Below are 20,614 nucleotides of genomic sequence, written 5' to 3'. Positions count from 1 at the left end.
ATAATTGAATCCAATATGGTATCAAAACCTATGAACATAAATAAAACACCTTTTATTTATCACCATATGATTACACATTATTCATTGTATACTGTTTCAACTATCAACTTTATTCTTGAATTTAAAACAATAGTTGTCCCATGCTTCAAGCATGTACACTATGTTTTCTAAACACTAATCATGCCATACACCAAGTATGCATACTATGTTTGTCTATGATCTTTACTTTGTGAAATAGATCAATTGAACATAACTCCAATGATCCTCTTTTCACAGTCCCAAATCCTTACTGCAAATGCAAAAATTCCAAATTCATGCGATTTACTGAAATCTGTTAGATTCTAAACTTATATGCATTGATCCGCTTGTAATGATTATGCACAAAGTCACAAGGACTTGACAACAAACATTACAAAGTATTCCAAAGGAGATCAACTCCTTGGAAACATCCTTCTTGCATTAAGTTTCCTTAATCTTACACAGATTGAAAATTCTAACTTTGAAACCTTTCCAGATTCATTTTGACTATCACTTCTGAACAAACGTTTCCAGATTCATTTTGACTATCACTTCTGAACAAGAGTTGCCTCCTTACAGATTATGTCAATATGGTCCTTCCAAAATTATCACTATACTTCCAACTGTCCTTGAGCACCCAATCTTTCGTAAACCTTAGATTGTCCTCGACAATTGATTAATCCTTTTAGTCATATCCAATTCTAGACCTTTTCCCTTCTAAATGCCCCGGGCATTTGGAAAATTTTAGAAAGGATGAATATAGCACATGTAATCGATCCTATATCCGAAGCATATGGGACACCATTCATGATGTCTCACATAAAGACCAAACCAGTCTTTTGCTATAACATTTCCATTTCTATTTGCCAAGTTCTCATAATTCAGATTATGAAAAGGGATGTCGTAATCATAATTGAATTTTAGAATGCAAATAATGGACCCAGATACAGAATTTTCTTATGTTGAGCCATTCCAACATGAAATTCATATATATATCCTTGACTAAGTGCGATTAAAACCTCAATGTAAGCTTTTAGATTTCAGATGAAGTATAATTTCCTCTCCCTTAATTATAGAAAAACAACTCTTTCCTAATTGAAACTTTTGTTTTCTATAATTAACATTGCTAACTTGCAATACTAATCATAATTATCATGCTCCCACTAACATGATGATTACTAGCATGACACTTATGCTCCCACTAGCTTTGACATGTACTTAGAAATCAACTGACTTTCTTACCAAAGTTCAGATTTCTGATACTAGATTATTTTGATAAAACTTTATCAAGATCATACACCTTCCCTTAGATAGCTCATAGGTGTGTCTAAACAATTATGAAGAGGGATGTCGTAATCATAATGGTTAGACCTTTTTGCCACTTCTCACAAGTCCAAGTTAGTGTGCCGGTTAACGACACACACTCTACTAATGACTTTGAGAATGCAAATATCGTAATTGCTATCTAGCTAAAATCTAATTAGTGAAAGTGTTTCCTCACAATCATTTTCATGAATCGGAGAGAAACCTTATGACACTAAGATTTTTATGGTGTATGAGTTCCTACCCATATGAATTTGTCAAAACCATAATCACAAGACAATGATAATGACAAATCCAAACTCATATGGATTGAACTCAATCTTAATTTCTTGCCACCTGGCAGCTCAAGGGCCTGCCATTGCTTCGAAGTTGTTGTGCAACCAATTGAGAACTCTAAGAACTCATATGCAAAGTCAACTTTAACTGGAATGGGCACAGAATATGTCAACATGATAGGTTATAAACCTCAAGTTGTGTGCTAGTGAAGAACTTCAGGTTTTATTCTTGATTAGTTCTTGAGACTTTCAAGACCTGTAAGAATCCCACTGTCCTCTTGACCTATAAGACTCCCTTGTCAAACATCCAAGAGATAGTGTGGATTCTAATGAAGACAAACACTTAGCACAATTGGCCTTAGTTGGTCTTTGTTTTATTCAAAACATCACAACTTACCAATTTCAAATGTACAAGAGTAGGAAACTTTTACTCTTACATTTGACAAGTGTTTTAAACCTTCTTTAAGACATGTCACTCAAATTACAATCTTGGAGTATGACTCTAAGACTTGTATTGGAACGAAGTATGACTTATCTTCTTGATTTAACCATTTCAACAATTCAAGATTCCTCTTCTTAGTCATAAGAATGCACTAAGATTTCCTTAGAGAACTAATTGTGCTATGATTTCTTAATCATTAAGATGATCACAAAACTGATACTAAAGTACTCTCCCATCTTTTCAGATTTAAGAAACTTTTATCCTTCTGCCTAAGTTGATTCTTCTTATTCGCTCTGCCTTACATTGGAAGCTTTTCTAATGTCTCAGAGTTAAACTTAAGCTTGTAACTATAATCATATTTACTAAGCTTTAGTAAACTATGACAAATAGTCTTATCGATCTTTTGTGGTGCACTTGACCAGTGCACAAGAATGTGTACTCGATCCCATAGTCCTTCACTTGACTCACACATCCATGTGAACAAGTAATTAGTCTTAATATTCCAATACTTGAAAGTTCTCATTCATCATGCTATACAACTTGCATGATTCCAAGTTCCGGTCCAATTGAAACTTGGGTGACAAGAAACTTTCCTTATTTGGTAAATCTAGAGACTTCCACAAATGAAAGAATCAAATTCATATTTCCACTCTTGCTCTTAATGGAATCTTATAAGCAACAAAAATTCCCACAGGTGCCATTGTAAAGATATTTTAAAATAAATAAAATCAAAATTTTCCTTTTATTTTAAAAAACTTTGCAGAAGAACTTGTCCTTACAATCCATATGAAAACTTGTTATCTATTCCTAAGCAATATCTCATAACTCCTAAGAAGTAGCACAAGAATCCAATCTTCAAACTATGTGATAGAAATCCATCTACGCGATCAGATTTAGCATATTCTTGCTTTAAGTTTCTTCACTTTTCTTTGATTCTTAAAACATCACCATGTGACCCAGTCACATCATGTATCAAAAATCTCAGAATAGAAACTTAGCAGAGTTAGATAATGGACTTTACCTGAAGTAGAGTCAAACTTATTGACTTTAACATCCTTTGGTAAATTTGGCAGCTTCGCAATTAATGCCCCTTCCTTTGGCAATGGACCCTTGATAATGAGACTATCTCAGACTTAGCCTCTCTCTTTACCATTTGGTCAACCGAGTTGACTATGGCCGATCCCTTTCCATTGGGAAGAGAGAGCTTTACTGGATATTCAATGTCATCATTGTCAATGTCCATAATGTTTTAGGAAGTTGATCTTAGCAAATGGATAATATCATTAAGGGTCTTGTCTTAGTCTGTTTCATAGGAGTCCCAAAGGAATTCACTATGTGACTTAGAAAGTGATTGAACCACCAACTTTCTCAAGACTTTGACACCCAACTCTTCCAGCTTGTCAATATGTGACTACATCTCCAAGATATGACCACACATAGACCTTTACTTGGCAATAGGGCTTGAGTGACCTTAAACTTTTCTAGAACTTGTGGGTTAGGGAGAATAATTGGAGGAGGTGAAAGATGTATGATTTCCATGGGACATCATCTTCATTTAGGAAAGTTGTTTCAAGAGATTTGGGAAGATCATAAATGTCTAAACCAGACATCTTTTGGAAGATATTCAAGATAGTTGATTTAAAGTCCTTAATATAACACCAAATACGAAATATTAAGGCTAGGACCCAACACAATACTTTTATAACTTGGAAGACGGATGCCGTAATCCAAGCTATAAAATATTTGAAGGTAGGTGAATGACGATTCACCAATTTCCACCAAGATAAAAGAAATGTGATATTAGGTTTTAATTGGATTTGAAACTCCTAGATCTTTTGAGATTCATTGAACTGTTCAATGGCATGTTTCAATCTCGAGTGTGCCCTTCAGATTTTGTGACTGGGATGCCGAGGATCACAAAACAAGGTGTGAAGTAACCATGCAAATTACTTGGTACCCTTAAGTGTTTACCCCTCAATCGATGTGCCGGTTAACCACACACGGTCCATCGATACTATGATAAACATTAAGTTAGCCTTTGCCTACCTTGTTAAATTGGAGTTAGCGTGCCGGTTAACCACACACGCTCCACTAACCGACTTAAACAAAGTGCAAAGTGTAATTTCATGGATTAGCACCTTATTCACATATTCCTAAGTAACTAAGATTGGGTATTTATAAAAGGTTTAGTTACTTAGTATTTATCGTTAATACTTTTAAAGAAGGGAGAATTATAGTCCTTATCCTACCCGTTCGGCTAACGACCCTCCACCAGTCAAGGAAGCGGTGGGTGAGAGTGGACACCCATTAAACTGCCATTTTATAGCCAGTAACCTTATACCCCCCTTATAGACCGGCTTCGTGAATGAGGTCTACTAACGGTAAGACTGATTTTACTCTTATACATATATATATATATATATATATATATATATATATATATATATATATATATATATATTATTAACTGATAATATTATAAAGTATAAGGGTTGAATTTTAACTTTTAAAATTCTAAGGGCTAACTTGGAATTAAAGTATTCATAAGTGAAAACTTTTCAAATTCTAAATCTTGAGGGCAAGTTTTAGAAACTATTCAAAACTAATTAATTCCATAACTTATGTGTTTAAAGTAGTTTTAATCCAAAAACTCTTCAAGTTTCATAACTTGACGACAAGTTATGGAAGACTTTAAACTAATAAAAGAATTAACTTTTCTTTATTTTATAACTTATGGAATTAATTACGGTTACACTTTTTTAACTTATTTTTTATTTAATGAAGAGACTCTTGGTCCTCTATAACTTGAGGACAAGTTATGGAGTCCTAAAACCATTTAATTAGAACTAGACTCTTCATTTTGTAACCTTTTCCAACTTTTATGAGTTTTATGAAACTTAAATGTGACTTTTCATATAACTTGAGGACAAGTTACAAAAACACATTTTAGAATCAACTCTTAGATTAATTTGGATTGAGAACAACTATTTCACTCAACTTTTCTGTTAATCTAAGCAACTCATAAGAACAAGATAATTCAAATCAAACTTTTTCATGTAATTAGTCTAAACCTTAAACTAATACAAAACATGAATCTATTGACAATTATCTTTGAAATTGGATTAGCATGAACATTACAACATCAAAAACAAGTTTATAAGTCCAAAAACATCTTAGCGTAATGTTCCTAGTCCAATTCCAGCCAAAAAAGTCGAATTTATGCTGTCTGGGGTTCCAACTCGTCGAGTGCACGAACCAACTTGGCGAGTTGGATGCTTTTTGCCTTGGACTCGGCGAGTCTGCTGGGCAGATAGCATCAAAACTCGATTTTTCAGCTATTTTTTTTTGTAAGTATAACAAGAAAACAAACCTGCCTTTGATACCACTATTGGGTTTTGAGCATTCTAACACTCCTAAGTGTACATCCAACCCTAAATACCTCAGATCTATGTTTTCTCTATTATACATGCAAATATGAAATTTCCAAGGTATTATCCTAATCTAGCATACAAAAACAAAGAATATAACAAGATAGAATACATACCTCTTTGATGTATAAAGTCTTCATGAAGCTTGAGTGCCTAGTGCCCCAAGTGTGACACCTCAAATGGTTCACACAACATCAATTGCTTTTCGAATAACCTTGAGAGAAATGTAGAACACTTGAAATCGGCTAGCCCTTCTCTAGAATCATACAATTCGCCGTTTTTGGTCAAGAATAAGATGCATATACAGTTAGGGTTACACCATGTGAACCCTAATAGACATGGCCTTTAATTTCCATGATCCATGCATACAAAAACACCATGGAGCATCCAAGGAGCATCATATAGGTTTTAGCCTAACTAGATAATACATGGAGCATTAGCCCACTATATAAGTATGGATGATTTACACAATCAACCCATATATTTAATTAGTCTTCTTTTGATCACTTAATTAATCCTAGATTAATTTTTGATCAATATTAATTAAATAATCTTATTATTCTTATTATTAATATACTAGAACTTATAATATATTAATAACCATAAGTGTCTTATTTCTCTCATTATAGTCTATCCAAATGCATGATGCCATTCAACCCAAATGGACCATGCCGGTTCGGGTTAAGTCTTACCAATTATAGCTATGGACATAGACATTAATCCAAAAAAGTGTGCCTTTCTCAATGGAGAACTTGAAGAAACTGTGTACGTTGAGCAACCGCAAGGCTTCATGAACGAGAAGCATCCAGATCAGTGATATATTCTAGACAAAGCGGTATATGGCCTGAAGCAGGCTCCCAGGGCATGGTATGAAACCCTAACTCGATTCTTAAAAAATGTCCAAATTTAAACAAGGTTCGGTTGACCCAACCTTCTTTCGTAAGAGAGAGGGTAACCACCTTATGATAGTCCAAATTTATGTTGATAACATCATCTTCGGCTCCACGAATCCTAGCCTAACAGCTGAATTCAGGAAGTTGATGGAAACTAAATTTGAGATGAGTTCAATGGGTCCAATTAACCTTTTCCTTGGCTTAAATATTAGACAGGGACCCAAAGGCATTTTTCTCAATCAGGAGGCATATACAAAGACATTACTTTCCAAGTTTGGGATGTTAGGTGACTCCAAAGTAAAACTCCCTATGGATTTTGGAACTAAGCTTACACCATATTTGGAGAAGCCAGCTGCGGACATGACGCTTTATCATTAGATGATTGGGTCACTGATGTATCTAACAGCCAGCAGGCTGGACATCATGTTCTCAGTCTGCTATTGTGCCCGATTCCAAGCCAACCCACATGAACTTCACATGCTGGCAGTGAAAAACATCTTTCGCTATCTAAAGCGAACCTCCTCTCTCAGTTTATGGTATCCAGCCAACTTGGGTCTCTTTGTTCAAGCATTCTCGGATGCTGACTTAGGGGGGTTATGGATTGGATCGTAAAAGCACCACTGGAGGATGCCAATTTCTTGATGGTAAATTGGTTAGCTGGCAATCAAAGAAACAAACATGTGTCTCTCTCTCCACGGCTGAAGCTGAATATATAGCTGCCGCCTCATGCACATCTCAGGTTGTTTGGATACAGAGTCAGCTTAGGGACTATGGGCTGAACATGAAGAAAATCCCACTATATTGTGACTCTGAAAGTGCAATTAGTATTTGTCATAACCCAGTGCAACACTCGAAGACAAAGCGTATAGCACTACGGTATCACTTCATCAAAGATCATGTGGAAGATGGTAACATAGAAATTCATTTCGTTAGGACCACTGATCAATTAGCAGAGATATTCACTAAGGCTTTACCTGAAGCAAGTTTCAATAAGATCTTACAAGGCCTAGGAATGATGGAAGCAGAATCAGTACCAAAATCGCCTTCGCTTCATTAAAGGTAAGAATCGAAATAGAGCGAACGCTCGGTCTATTTTAGGTTCGCTTCACCCGGGAACCGAAATGAACCGAACACTTGGTCTATTTCGGGTTCGGTCCTTCTGAGCTCGTTCGCTTCTTTTTTTTTTTAGTTTTTTTTTCTTTTTAAATTTTTTATATATATAAAATCCAAAATTATTTTCTTTTTGTTTTTCTTTCGAAATTTTACACAAAATACAAAAATATTTTTCATTTTATTTCATTTTTCTTATTTTTTTTTCTCTCACTTATTTTTCATTTTATTTCAAAAATACACTCAATGTTGGAGCTGTAAAAGGTATAAATTCTTTTCATAAGACTAGTTAAGTGTCCCTAGATGCATGCTGTTATATGTAGACCAAAGCCTCACATGATTTTGAGTGAAGCCTTAATAATGTGATAGATACAAATCATGTTTACCAAATTAGGTTGTTGCATTCACTCTAATCGAGAGCTACCATACTCTTCTCATATTGAGTTTAGAGTTTTCTGCTAGGTCCTACTTTTATAGCAGAGGTACCTTCGCTTCTTAACCCACCTCCATTTTTCTCCATTACACTTCATCTCACTCATGTAACCCTTGAGACTCTCAGCACTTACCACTGAGGTTTATGGTTACACAAAAAATTTTGTTTATGATCTTAGTCTCATGTCACTACGTACTAAGTGAAACCCATAATTCAATACCCTTAATGCATTGACGGTGAACAATTACTATTTTCTAGCTTTCACCAATGAAATCTCTTTTTATTTTGAGAGATCCTTTTGAAAATGTCTATCACCAAGACTTTTCTTCCCCAAGGATCCAGTTAGTTTTTTTTTTTTTTTTAGATTTCTCAGTTTCAACAAGCCACTAAATACATATCAAACCTACTTGTTCAACAGGCCACCTTGGTCTCACAAGTACTTCATTTTCTTTTCGTCTTATATCGAGTACAAAAATTAGAATTGAAGAGAAAGCCACACTTACAAGCCTCATATCTAAAAGATGCCTTTCATTACTTCTTCAAAAGTCTTTGATCGTATTTTAACGGGAAACCACACAGACACTTTGATGTCTCTCTTGACTTGAAAGGAAGAGATTCGTACCCAGGATCTACTGTTTCATGTCTTACTTGACATCACAATTCCCATAAAGTTCGATTTTGTTCTGTTTCATTGACACTCTATGCACGAAAATCTTTGATTTTCCAAAAATCTTGTTCTATTTTATATATGAGCTAAATTTTATAGCTTGGGTTCTAAAAAGCATTCTGATGATTTTCAATCGATATAATAAGAATGAAAAAAGGTTCATGTAAATTATGTGGGTGACGTTTCAGATAAAGCACAATAGATGAGTCAGCAATTATCCAATCGTTTCGTCGATTTGAAGAAGGTACTTTCTATGGAAAGGCGTGTAAAAAGTGAACCATCTTTTCTCTCCCGTGCGTCATCATCGGGGCTGCCAACTGTCTACTTCCTATCGCATCAGGAGTCGTTTCACAAAAGGACGAGATTTTCGGCGGATCTTTCTCTCTCCTACTCTCACGTATAAAATGGCTTCTCACGATTAACTTTAGTCTTTTATCAATCACAAATCTTCTAAGAGAAAAAGGTGAATTCTTTAACTGTTCATCATCATCAATGGCGGAATCATCTTCTGTTCAAGATACCTCTGTTCACTCTAACCTTCTGGTCATTAAACCTAACCAGAATCTCATTATCGACCTTATGCCTTCAGCCTATGAACCCTACATGCTGCAAATACTGGAGTGCCTCAAATACTCTCCACTCGTTATCGCTCTATCACAGGTGGAGGTTGTTCCTATGTCTTGCCTCTCTCACATCTATTCAACTGCTTATTATGACAATGTTGCTAGAGGATTCACTTTGACATTCACAACGAGAAGACCTCGATTTCCAAGAATTACTTATGTGCCCTACTTGGTCTTGCTCACAAACCTACTATAGTAAACCCCGATTCCATCACCACTGGTAAATTGTTCTCAATGGTCTACAATATGGGGTACACTGAAACCCTAACCACAGTGACGAAGTTCAAGAAATCCTGTCTTCCTCCTCAATGGAACGGCCTCTTCACATTGTTGTTTAAAGGTCTTTCTAAGCGAAGCGCTAGATCTGATGGTGCAAGCAAGTCCTTTATGACCATGCTTTATGGCTTGTACAATGTCGTACCTTTGGATTATTGCTCAGTTTTATGGCAACAACTTGTTCAAAGATTATCCTCCTATTCACGCCATTCGGAAGTCTCCTGTGGAAGGTTCTAGTCCCTTGTCTCAAAATGGGCGATGGATCGTCTCCATGTCCCAATCATGGCAGATTCGCTTCTCTCTTCTACTGCCACTTTTCATACAACCAAGATTCTTGTCACTGATACGTCTAAGTATCTGTTTGTTGGATCGATTCTGGCATCCATGTATGTTTGTGTATCTAACCAAAGTGCAATCATTCAAGCATACAAGAAACTTCCATCTTCGAGCCCAAGGGAACTCACACCAGCAATGGTTCGTTCCATTGAAAAAGCAGATAAACCATCCCAGAGGGGAAAGAAACAAGATAAACAGAATGAAGGACTGGTACTCAAGGGAGCTAAGGGGCAAACTCCAAAGAAACAAAAAACTGAGAAGGCAGCACCTTCACAGCCCAAGCAGAAAAAGACAAAGAAACCTGCTCGGGGGCTAATTCTTTAGTCCTCAAGTGATTCAGATTTTGATTACATCCCTATTGGACATAAACGATCTTCTCCTACTGCATCTGGGAGCGAAAGCTCTGATGAGGAGGTTTCGGTTCGTGGTGCTACCCCTCCATGCTCGCTGACTCCATAGGTACCTGTTCGATCTAAAGCACCTTCTCCTCCACCTGCTTCTATTCCTATTTCCTTACCCACAACCTTCCGGGTTATCACATCTCAACCTTCTTCCATGATTCCCATCCCTACACCCATTTTTGTTGACGCTACTACTACCACCACCATGGGAGCTCAGACCAACATATCTAATGCGGGGGTTCATTCTTCTGCACCCGAAACCCCTGTCACTACTCAACATTCATCTCTTACCCGTTCAACTGACACCAACACTGTTCTTGGAGGTGAGGACTTGGAGTTTGATTCCACTTACTTCAGTCCTTATCATGTTCAGAGAGACGATAATGATGACGCTCCTATCACCAATCAACATCTTAAGGTTGTGACTGATAAGCTTGATCAGTTGCTTTCCTCTTCCTCTGCTACTCCCTACTCAGAAGCTGCTCTCAAGGCCCTCTTCTCCTCTGCAGTTAAGGAGCATGACAACTTTATCTCCAATGCAGCGAAGGTCATTGATGCCTCCACTTCTCAATGGTAGCAGGCTTCGCTTGCAGTGGAAACCTCTACTAAAGATTGCAAGGAAGCGACAGCAAAAGTCGAAAAACTAATCTCAGAAGCTCAAATCTTTCTAGATTCCCTTGAAGCTACTGCTCAGAAAAATGCAAATACCGTGACTGCTTCAGTTGATTCTCTCAAACGCTCAGTAGAGGCCGAGCTGTCACAGAACTTTTGTTATCATGTTGTGAGAGCGAAAAATGTTTCTGGTGATTTCTTAGTTGCTGATTTCCCTCTTATGAACTTGAATGATCTTATTCAAGTTGCCCTAATTTTGAAAGACATGGATGCTTCGCAACTTCAAGGAACTGATAAAGAAGTTTTGAGACTAGGTCTTGGTTACATCAAGATCTTCATAGACAATTACTATGATTGTCTAGCTTTGATTGATGTCGAATTATCAACTGCACTTGGGAAGAAAGTGAAAGTGGCTATGGAAGTGACGAAGTCTCAATCTGAACTGAAGAAATATGTTGATGGGGAGATATGCTTAAAGCCATTGGGATTGGTATTTTCGGGAAAAGATAAGAATGGGAAAGCTAAAAGATTTTTGTTTCAAGAAAATGAAGTGGAGAGGTATACTACAACTCAATATACGAACTTCATGGTTCGTATGAACAACTACACAAAGAATAATGATGGTGATAAGGCAGAGTTAAAGAAGGTTATGAGTTGGTATACAAAAATTCGTAGAATGATGCATTTTGCTGCAAAGATTCTCTCCGATTGAGAAGTTCGACATTATTACAAAGGGGGAGATTGTAAGGTCGAAAATATGTTGTAATATGTCGAAGTCTGTGTAATGCTTGTTTCATTAGTTTTTTTATATATTTACAAAGGCATCTTTGTAACGAAGTCTAATGCTTAGTCCTTATTATTTTTTGTACTTTCAGTCCTCCTATAAATAGGAGTCTTTACATAGAGTTAGACAAGAGTTTTTCCAGGTCCTCTGTCTAATATTCTCTCTGTAAAACGTTGAAAGTAATATGAGCTAAATCAGATTCTATTTAGATCTCGTGTTCTTTACTTGTTTACTCTGATTTTCATTCCAATACTCGATTATTCACTTCTACATTTCTAGGTAATAAAAGTCTAGTCTAGTTTATAGTAACGGATTTGTATGGATAGACATATAAACTATGGTTTCTAGGTAATAAACATCTAATCAAGTTTATAGTAATGATACGGATAGATGGATAGATTCATCTGCCAAGGTTGTATTTAACAATCGCAGATACAGATAAACAGATAGATGACAAGTATATTTGATAAGCGTAAGTGTAAAGATGCATTATACTTGTTTAACCAATTGATAAACTTAGAGTACAAGAACATAAATGTGCCTAGGATACAAGTTCTATACCTTGTATAAATATATAAATCTATATATTTTATGGATGTATGAGGTATATTGAAGCTACCAAGAGGATAACCGTCTATACATGCATAACACAATTGTAGTTGAATCATATATGTTATTTTTATTAGTTGTATTATCTTAACAACATAAGATATGTAACTATTGATCTTTAAAACGATTTTGTTTACTTAACATGTAAGCGTGCAAACAATTATTTCTAAAATTGGTAAAGTATTTACACAAAATAATGATATTTTTTGTGTATTTCGCATGATAAATAATACTTAGTACACGTACTACCATGTATAGACGAGACCCAAACATGAAACACCGAGGGTATGACCATTTTGGCATTATAGCACTTCTGAAATCCAACAACCCATGTGGCCCTTCAAACCGGATTCCCCGTACCATAAGTAGTAGCGTAGTAAATAATATTTTTGTGTGATTGATATTGCATAAAAATTATGATGTTGTTTGTTTAAACAAAGTATTTAGAAAATATATATACTATATATTACAAGTACTACATGTATTCCCCCTGAAAATATGTTAAAGTGGGGCCGTAACACTCACCTTGATGTGCGGTGAGTTGTTTTTGAATATTGGAATCCGAGAACCGAGATGTCTTGTTGTGGATTTGAACTTACGAGATTACCTTAGTCTTGATGATTGAAGAGACTATAGAAATCTATAATGATCGTGGGAGGCATCCAAGGTGGCAAAAAATACGAGGTGCAAAAGTTCCGAGGTGAAAATGTTCCGAGGTTTGTTGAAATTCCAAGACTAGAAATGTACAAAATAGTAAAAGTTCCAAGATGGGTATAAAATCCAAGGCTAGAAGGTTCGTGATGAGAAAAACTGAAACTAGTGGAAATTACGAAGTCAATGCTTCCAAAATGGGGAAAAGTCCAAAACTGGTCAAAGTCCGAAGTGGAGGTCTGCAATCAGAAGGGTCCGAAACCGTAGAACGTCCGAAGCCGAAGGGCTCCAAGATGGCCAGAAAATCCGAAGTTCCTCGGATTCTGAAGGGTGAAGTTCAGAAGTGCGAATCCAAAGCTAGTAGACTCAGAAACAGTACACTCTTAGGCTGAAGAAAGATCCAGTACTCAGCATGCTCCGAATCTGAATAGTGACTTCCGAAGGTGAATAGTGAATTCCGAAGTTGGCTTGTTTTTCTTGGTTTTCTTCTTCTTTTTCGAGCTGATTTCAACAAAGGAAGAGATGGAATGATGTCGGTGTTTACGGGAAAGGTTAGAAGTGCGGTTTTTGTTACCAAGAGAGATTTTGGAGAGATTTGAGAGATATTCGTAAGAGTCTTTAAGAGATTAGAGAGAACAGAAGAACGAGAGAGATTATGATCAAGGTTGAGAGAGAGAGAGAGAGAGAGATTGGAGAGCTGATGATTTTGTGTTGAAGATGGGGGGCCAAGGCCTCTATTTATATTCTCCAAAGAGCCTTCATGCATCATGTAAGTTTGGATACTTACACACAGTATGCCACCTTGCATGTAGTTATGGGGTAGAGTGTAAGAAAAGGAGAAAGATGGATGGGGGAAAATGAGTTGGTCACGTGGGGGAAAGTTAGCAAAAAAGTTGGATATTTTCTTTATCATATCCTAATAGGTCCCACCTAAAAGTTACACCCTTTATTAATGGTTCAAAAGCATACATATTCGGGTGCGTCGGGATTCGGGTGCCGAGATTATTTTTCCAATGTGCCGATAGATTGGACTTATTTCTAGGATTTTAAAAACCCGAATGGATTAATTCTTGGATGGGATAATGTCATAAAAAGTCTTAAGTTTGGCAGAAAATGTCGTTTTTAACCTTCAACAGATTTTTGGTTTGTTTATGCCGCAAACTTGCCATTTTTTTTGTCGGTTTTGCCCTTTTTACCTGTAATAGCATGTTTCCAGGTTACCATGAATTATTTTTTGCAAAAAAACTCTTAAGTTTCCAAATATTTTGCAAAAAAAAAAAAAAAAAAAAAAACCCTTAAGTTTCCAAATATTTTGTAAAAAAAACCTTTAAGGTTATAAATATATAAAATATAAATATATATTCAAAATTTGATAAAACTAAATAGGTTTTAAAAATTTAAATGTCAAAAGTTTATATCAAACTAATAAATTTTACTAGACTTCTATTATGAAAAATATGATACAATACTATTTTTGAAATGCAAACCTTTTAAACATATAAATGTCGAAAGTTTATATCAAACTAATTAATGTCATATTATTCATATGGTTAACTGTTTTAGCATATATAATTTTTTGCTAACAGACATTTTTTAATGTTGCTTTGAAAAGTTTAAGTATTAATTAAGGAATATATTCAAATTTTGATAAAACTAGGTAAATTTTTTAAAATTTACATAAACAAAGTTTATATTGAACCAATATAAAATTCATTGTACTTAAAGCTAAAAATATGTTTTAGTTTTTGTTTCATAATATAAGTACAATAAAAATTATATTAATTTGATATAAACTTTTGACAATTAAAATTTTTTAAAACCATTTAGTTTAATCAAATTTTGAATATATATTTGTATTTTATACTTTTATAATCTTAAGGGTTTTTTTGAAAAATATTTGTATACTTAAGGGTTTTTTAGCAAAAAATAATTTATGGTAACCTGGAAACCTGTTATTACAAGTAAAAAGGACAAACCCGACAAAAAAAATGGCAAGTTTGCGGCATAAACGAACCAAAAATCTGCGAAGGGTAAAACCGACATTTTCTGACAAACTTAAGGCTTTTTATAACATAATCCCTTTTTGGAGTTATGGAACTCTGGGAAATCACAATTAAAGTATTGCATCTAAACGGCTTGCGGTGTCCGCTTTCGCGATTTCTGTAAATGTTTTTATGAAAAATATTTCGAGTATGAAATTAAATAATAGACTATAGTCTGATTTCAAAAAACGTTCTAAAAAATCTCGTCAAAAATGCGTAAGTGTCTCAACGGAGTGAAATAGTTTACTTAAAACAGGTAAAATCATTGTTACAAGAAAAAGACCCTTTTAGGACGCGCAAACGACGACACTCATTGATTTATGTGATGCAAAAGAGAGTGACATTAAAAAAAGTGTCATCTCTTCAAAAAATTTAAGAATTTAGGTCGCGCATTATTGCGTGCCCTTAAATTAGTGTCCAAAAAAAAAACACGGAGGGCACCTATAATAAGATGCGTGTCGTCTAAGGATGTCGCTTTATAAATTTAATTTGAACACGCGTTCCACCCTTTAATAACCAGGGGGAAAATGAAATCCTAAAAGATTAAAAACCTCGCCTTCCTTTTTTTCTTCTTTCCCTCTTGCCCTAATTATCGACTCCTCATTTTTCTCTCAGATTTGAGTCTCACTTTCATCAAAAATAAGAGGTAACAAGGTAAATTTTTTGAGATTCGAAACTATATGACTCGAATTAGAGGTTGAAGATCAAAAATCGATGGTTACAAGTCAAATTTGGGATCGAAAGTCAGAGGTTCAAGGTATGATCGGAAACATCAAGAGACGGAAAGCAAAAGCAGAGGAGGCATCAGGTTCGAAGATTGTTCTCTTCTTCTTCATGTATATGCCCTAGATTTCTTTCTCTTACATTCAATCTCTAAAGATTCTTTTATTCCCTAAATCAGGTACGAAGATTATTCTCTTCTTCTCCATCTGTTTTTGGAATAACGACCTCTCCTCTTAACCTAATTTGTATTTTCGACTTTTTTTTGTGTTTGCTAATGAATATTTGCTGTTGATTTGTGATTGGTTTGGTTTTTTGTGTTGATTTGTAGATGAAGCGAAGAGGCGACTGAAAGTTGCTGGATATAAGCAAATTTTTGAAAAAGAGGAATGGAATTTACAGCCTAGAAAGAAGTATTTCTTCACAAGAAATTACTCCACTATTGTTGCGTTTACCACAAGAAATTACTCCACTATCGTCGCTATGCCATTTCTTCCCAAATTGATTTGCTGAACACATGGATCTACAAACCCTCGTGACTGCTAAAACCCTAGGTGCGATATCCAGGTTTCAACAACATGTGTGTGGATTGCAGACGTTCATGCTTCCTAATCTTTCCTACGATTATTGCGCACTGGAGCCGGCGATTAGGGGAGAGATCATGCAGCTCCATCACCAGAAACACCACCAGACTTACATAACCAACTACAATAAAGCTATCGAGCAGCTCAATGATGCTATCACCAAGGGAGATGCTTCAACTGCTGTCAAATTGCATAGCACTATTAAGTTCAATGGCGGGGGTTAAACACTATCATTTCCTATCTTGTCCATTTCACTGTTTTTGGTTGAATACTTGCTAGAAGCGTTATGTATCTTACATTCCATTGGAAAATTCCTCTTCAACCACATATATCTAATCTACCCTTATGTCTCTGAGCAGGTCATGTAAATCACTCAATTTTATGGAAGAATCTCGCTCCCACCAGTGTTAGTTTCTTGACTTCTTCTTCTGATTTAGATGATAATTCTGACTTCCGAGAACTATAATTTGATCAAAACTGAAACCCTAAAACCTTATTGCAAGAAGAAGGTGGTTCTTTGGGCTCGGTTATCAACCAGAGCTTTAGTTTTGTGGAAAAATTGATTGATAAAATGAAAGCAGAAGGCGCTGTTGTGCAAGGTTCTTGATGGATAGTATGTTCCTTAATCTTTATGTTGTCATTTTGGTTTTTTCTTTCAATTTTCTTGTTTTTGTTATTTTAAACTTATGATATATTTTGGCAGTGGCTTGCTGTTGACAAAGAGTTGAAGAGGCTTGTGGTAGAAACCACATCAAACCAGGTAAGTTATCACTAGTTTTATTCAGACAAATTAGTATCCCTATTTAACTTCAGAAATCAAATTATTGAAATATGAATCTCTGTTGTAGGACCCACTGGTTACAAAAGGTCCAAGTTTGGTTCCTCTGCTTGGCATAGCTGTTTGGGAGCATGCATACTACTTATAGGTGATTAAACAAATTTCATGTTTGTATGGTATACAAATTGTACACATTTCAACTTATATATGTGTTTTTGTACAATTTGTAGTATAAAAATGTCAGGCCCGATTACTTAAAGAACATCTGGAAGGTGATCAACATGAAATATGCAAGTGAGGTATATGAGAAAGAGTGCCCTTAAAAGAGTTGCAGGTTTGTTAAGATTTAAAGGATGCAATAAAGAAACCCTATTTTACCCTTGGGATAAGAACATACTGTGTATGAAACTAGCTTTCCTGTAACAAAATAGTTGCATAGTTCATACATGTTGCAACAAATAATTTTTTTACATTTACAGTTGTTGCTATGTTTCTTGTTATATGATATCTCTCTTGCGTTTTCCATATAAAACTAATATTCTCTTTTAATAAATATATTTTTATCTTTTTATTCCATCGTGTTGCTTGCCTCACAAGATATTAAAATGAATAAGAATACTTTTAAAAACATAAATAAGAATACTCTTAAAAACATGAATAAGAATGCAGTTTCTTGTTGGAATTCCTAAAATGACAAAAGTGCCCCTAAGCCATAACAAAGTTGGTCCCACTGGTCTTATGTAATGGTCTGCATAGGCCATCTAGGGTTTGTTTGAAAATGAATCTTTTGTAGAAATGACACAATTACCCCAAAGGGTGTAGCATAGTAGCTTCGAGCTTGAGAAATCAATTTGTATGTTTGTTTGACAAGTTTTATGATTTGGATGCAGTAAAGGAGAAATCAAGTTGTGTATTTATTGCTTAAGCTTGTTGTTGACTAGGTGGAGGAGCAAATCATCTACTTAGAACCTCATGACACTACAATGGTTATTGACTTTTGTATGCATCTGCTTCAACTTTACTCTTCTCATATCATTGGCAAGGTATCAAATTTATTATCTATGAACATGTGGTATCATCTATAGATTTGAATATTTTTCCAATTTATTAAAATTATAAATCCTATAATTAGATCCATCAATGCTGTTGGTCAAATGTTAGATCCCTCAAAGTTGAGGGACCTGTTTTTGAATAATTTGATATTATAGTAGCGAAACATGTGACAGGGATTAGGGGCTTAATGTTGCTGCTTTTGTATAGTGGCTGACATACATGTACTTGATAAAATATTTGAACACTCCAATGTTCTAATAATACAAATCAACAGCATATTTGATTTACTCTTAACTGTTGTAGCTAGACCTAAGAATACGTATTATGATATTCTTATTCTTTACACTACAAAGAGAGGTTAAAACAAATTATTAACCGAGGTTGTAGTGGTTGGCATACATGTACTCGACCACATAGAACTTAGCATGTGGTCTTTAATGAATCCCTGTAACCAAACATTATTAATATCTCATCATTACAAGGTTATGATAGATGTCTCAAGGTATCTCAAGGTAACATAACATATCTATTTATTGTTGGAGTCTTTATATATTAAGTACATGCAATTAGAATATTGACACCTTTATATGTAGTGTGTATTTAAATAGTGATTTTTATTATCTTGTAGGACCTAGATGCATTCACTGCAGCTATTGTTGTGAGTATTGCCTTCTCTTTCATTCCTGCTTTGTTAGTTGTTGCTATTATGAAGGTAGGCCACTCTCCGGTTGTATTTTTCACATAATTGACAAGGAGTTGTTGTATCTATTCAGACTAGGCTTAGAGCAATGGTTGCAAGAGATGAGTTCAGAAGAAGAAGAAACAAGGCTGCAACTATAGTTTAGGTACTATGGATGAATTATGTTTGTAAAGTATTTAAGAAAATGATTAGAAATGAGGGTGAATTTGTACATATTAGTTAGCTACTTGCAGGTTGATCTTGAATAAGCAAAGGGGCAATGGATTGTATTTTTTTGTATCTAATTCGTTTGAAAATTTTTGTTACAACTTCTATTGATTTGTTTTATCCTTCCATGGAACGATTATTTGTATGACATGAAATTTATGCAATGGATTCTTTTTTTTGTATATGATATTTTATTTTCTATTATGAAACATTAAATACAAATTTAATTTGAAAATAAGTAAATCTATAAATAATATTTTTTTAAACATTTAAAATTATGATACGCAAAAATGTGTATCGTCTTCATTTATGACATGGCCTTTCTTGACAGGGGCTTTCTTGATACGCATTGCGTGTCATTAACACGCACGTCGTAAAGTTACGACACGTGAATGCGTGTCGTCTTCCTTTATGACAAGGCCTTCTTTGATACGCATTGTGTGTCGTAAATGCGCGTCATAATTGCGAGTCGTAAATGCGCGTCGCCTCTCTTTATAACAGGGCCTTCCTTGACGCGCAATGAGCATCGTAAAAAGCTGTTTTTCTAGTAGTGGTTATACCAGTTTGGTTTCTTAAAACTATCGTATCTTTTGCATATGAACTCGGTTTTGGACATTCTTTATATTTCCGGAAATAGGTAAACACATACTATGAGAACAAATTAATTTCTTCGTTTAAAATGAGTTTTTACGAATTTTCATTTTTTTTCATACGTATTCCTAAGGTTAGAATGTGTGCAGTTTGATTCGTCTGATATCTTATACATTTGGAAGTATGATATCATCAGGTATCATATAATAGTTAAAATTAAATTATTTATTTTACTTAAGAAAAACAAAAACTTAATAAGTCAAGTTACACGAGATTCACGGTTAAACAGTCGGTTATAATTTTAGCCCTAAATTCCAGGTTGTCACAATAATCAAGATTAAACATGACACTGAATAGTTTAATGAATCTCAAAAGATCTAGGAGTTTCATGAGATTGAAATTGGTAAATGCTTTAGCTACCTAATATAGATTCGAATTTGATCACGACATCCTTTTTCAAAGTTCGAATCGAAAATATGGATCCTTGCCTTAATTTAAATTTATGGGTTAATAATTTAGGATTAAAATCAACTAACATTATTTCTCTTTTCTCCTATTGTAGATGTCAAGTTCAGACAACAATGGTCTTCCATGTTCTTCTATAAATCGTTTTCCCTTATCTGAAGATGATCTTCCACATGTTGATCAGGGTGAAAGAATGTTCCCTTCTTCAAGCAATGGTGGAACTCGAAATCATGCTTCTCCAATTCTTCCTCCTCCTCCTCCTTCAGTGACTCTCCTCAAGTCATGTTTCCTTCAATCTGAAAAATATGAAGTCACTCAAGCCCTGTTGGCATGTAAACATCAAGATTCAAATTCTGTCTGTGCGCATGTTCTGAAAATGAAATCGAACATCGACTGATTGGGGATGTTGGGTGTCGCTATCCCAAGGGAGCTAGCCATTGACCTGGTTCTACTTTCGCTTCCTGAATCATATAGTCAGTTCATCCAAGACTACTATGTGAGGGACCACGACGTGACACTAATTGATCTAACATATATGTTGATTGGTGTTGAAACATAAATACGTAAGAGCATAGTTCAAGCAAAAATATTTG

At 35.1% G+C, this 20,614-nt stretch overlaps 1 pseudogene; it reads left to right on the top strand.

The window, feature by feature from the left end:
- Nucleotides 1–16,160: 16,160 nt before the first annotated feature.
- LOC111883232 (superoxide dismutase [Mn], mitochondrial-like) lies at nucleotides 16,161–17,391 on the top strand (annotated as a pseudogene).
- Nucleotides 17,392–20,614: the final 3,223 nt, after the last annotated feature.

This window comes from Lactuca sativa, chromosome 3 (assembly GCF_002870075.4).
Source record: "Lactuca sativa cultivar Salinas chromosome 3, Lsat_Salinas_v11, whole genome shotgun sequence".
NCBI lineage: Eukaryota > Viridiplantae > Streptophyta > Magnoliopsida > Asterales > Asteraceae > Lactuca > Lactuca sativa.
The sequence above is the reverse complement of the archived record's forward strand: the minus strand, read 5'-3'. Positions and strand labels throughout refer to the sequence as shown.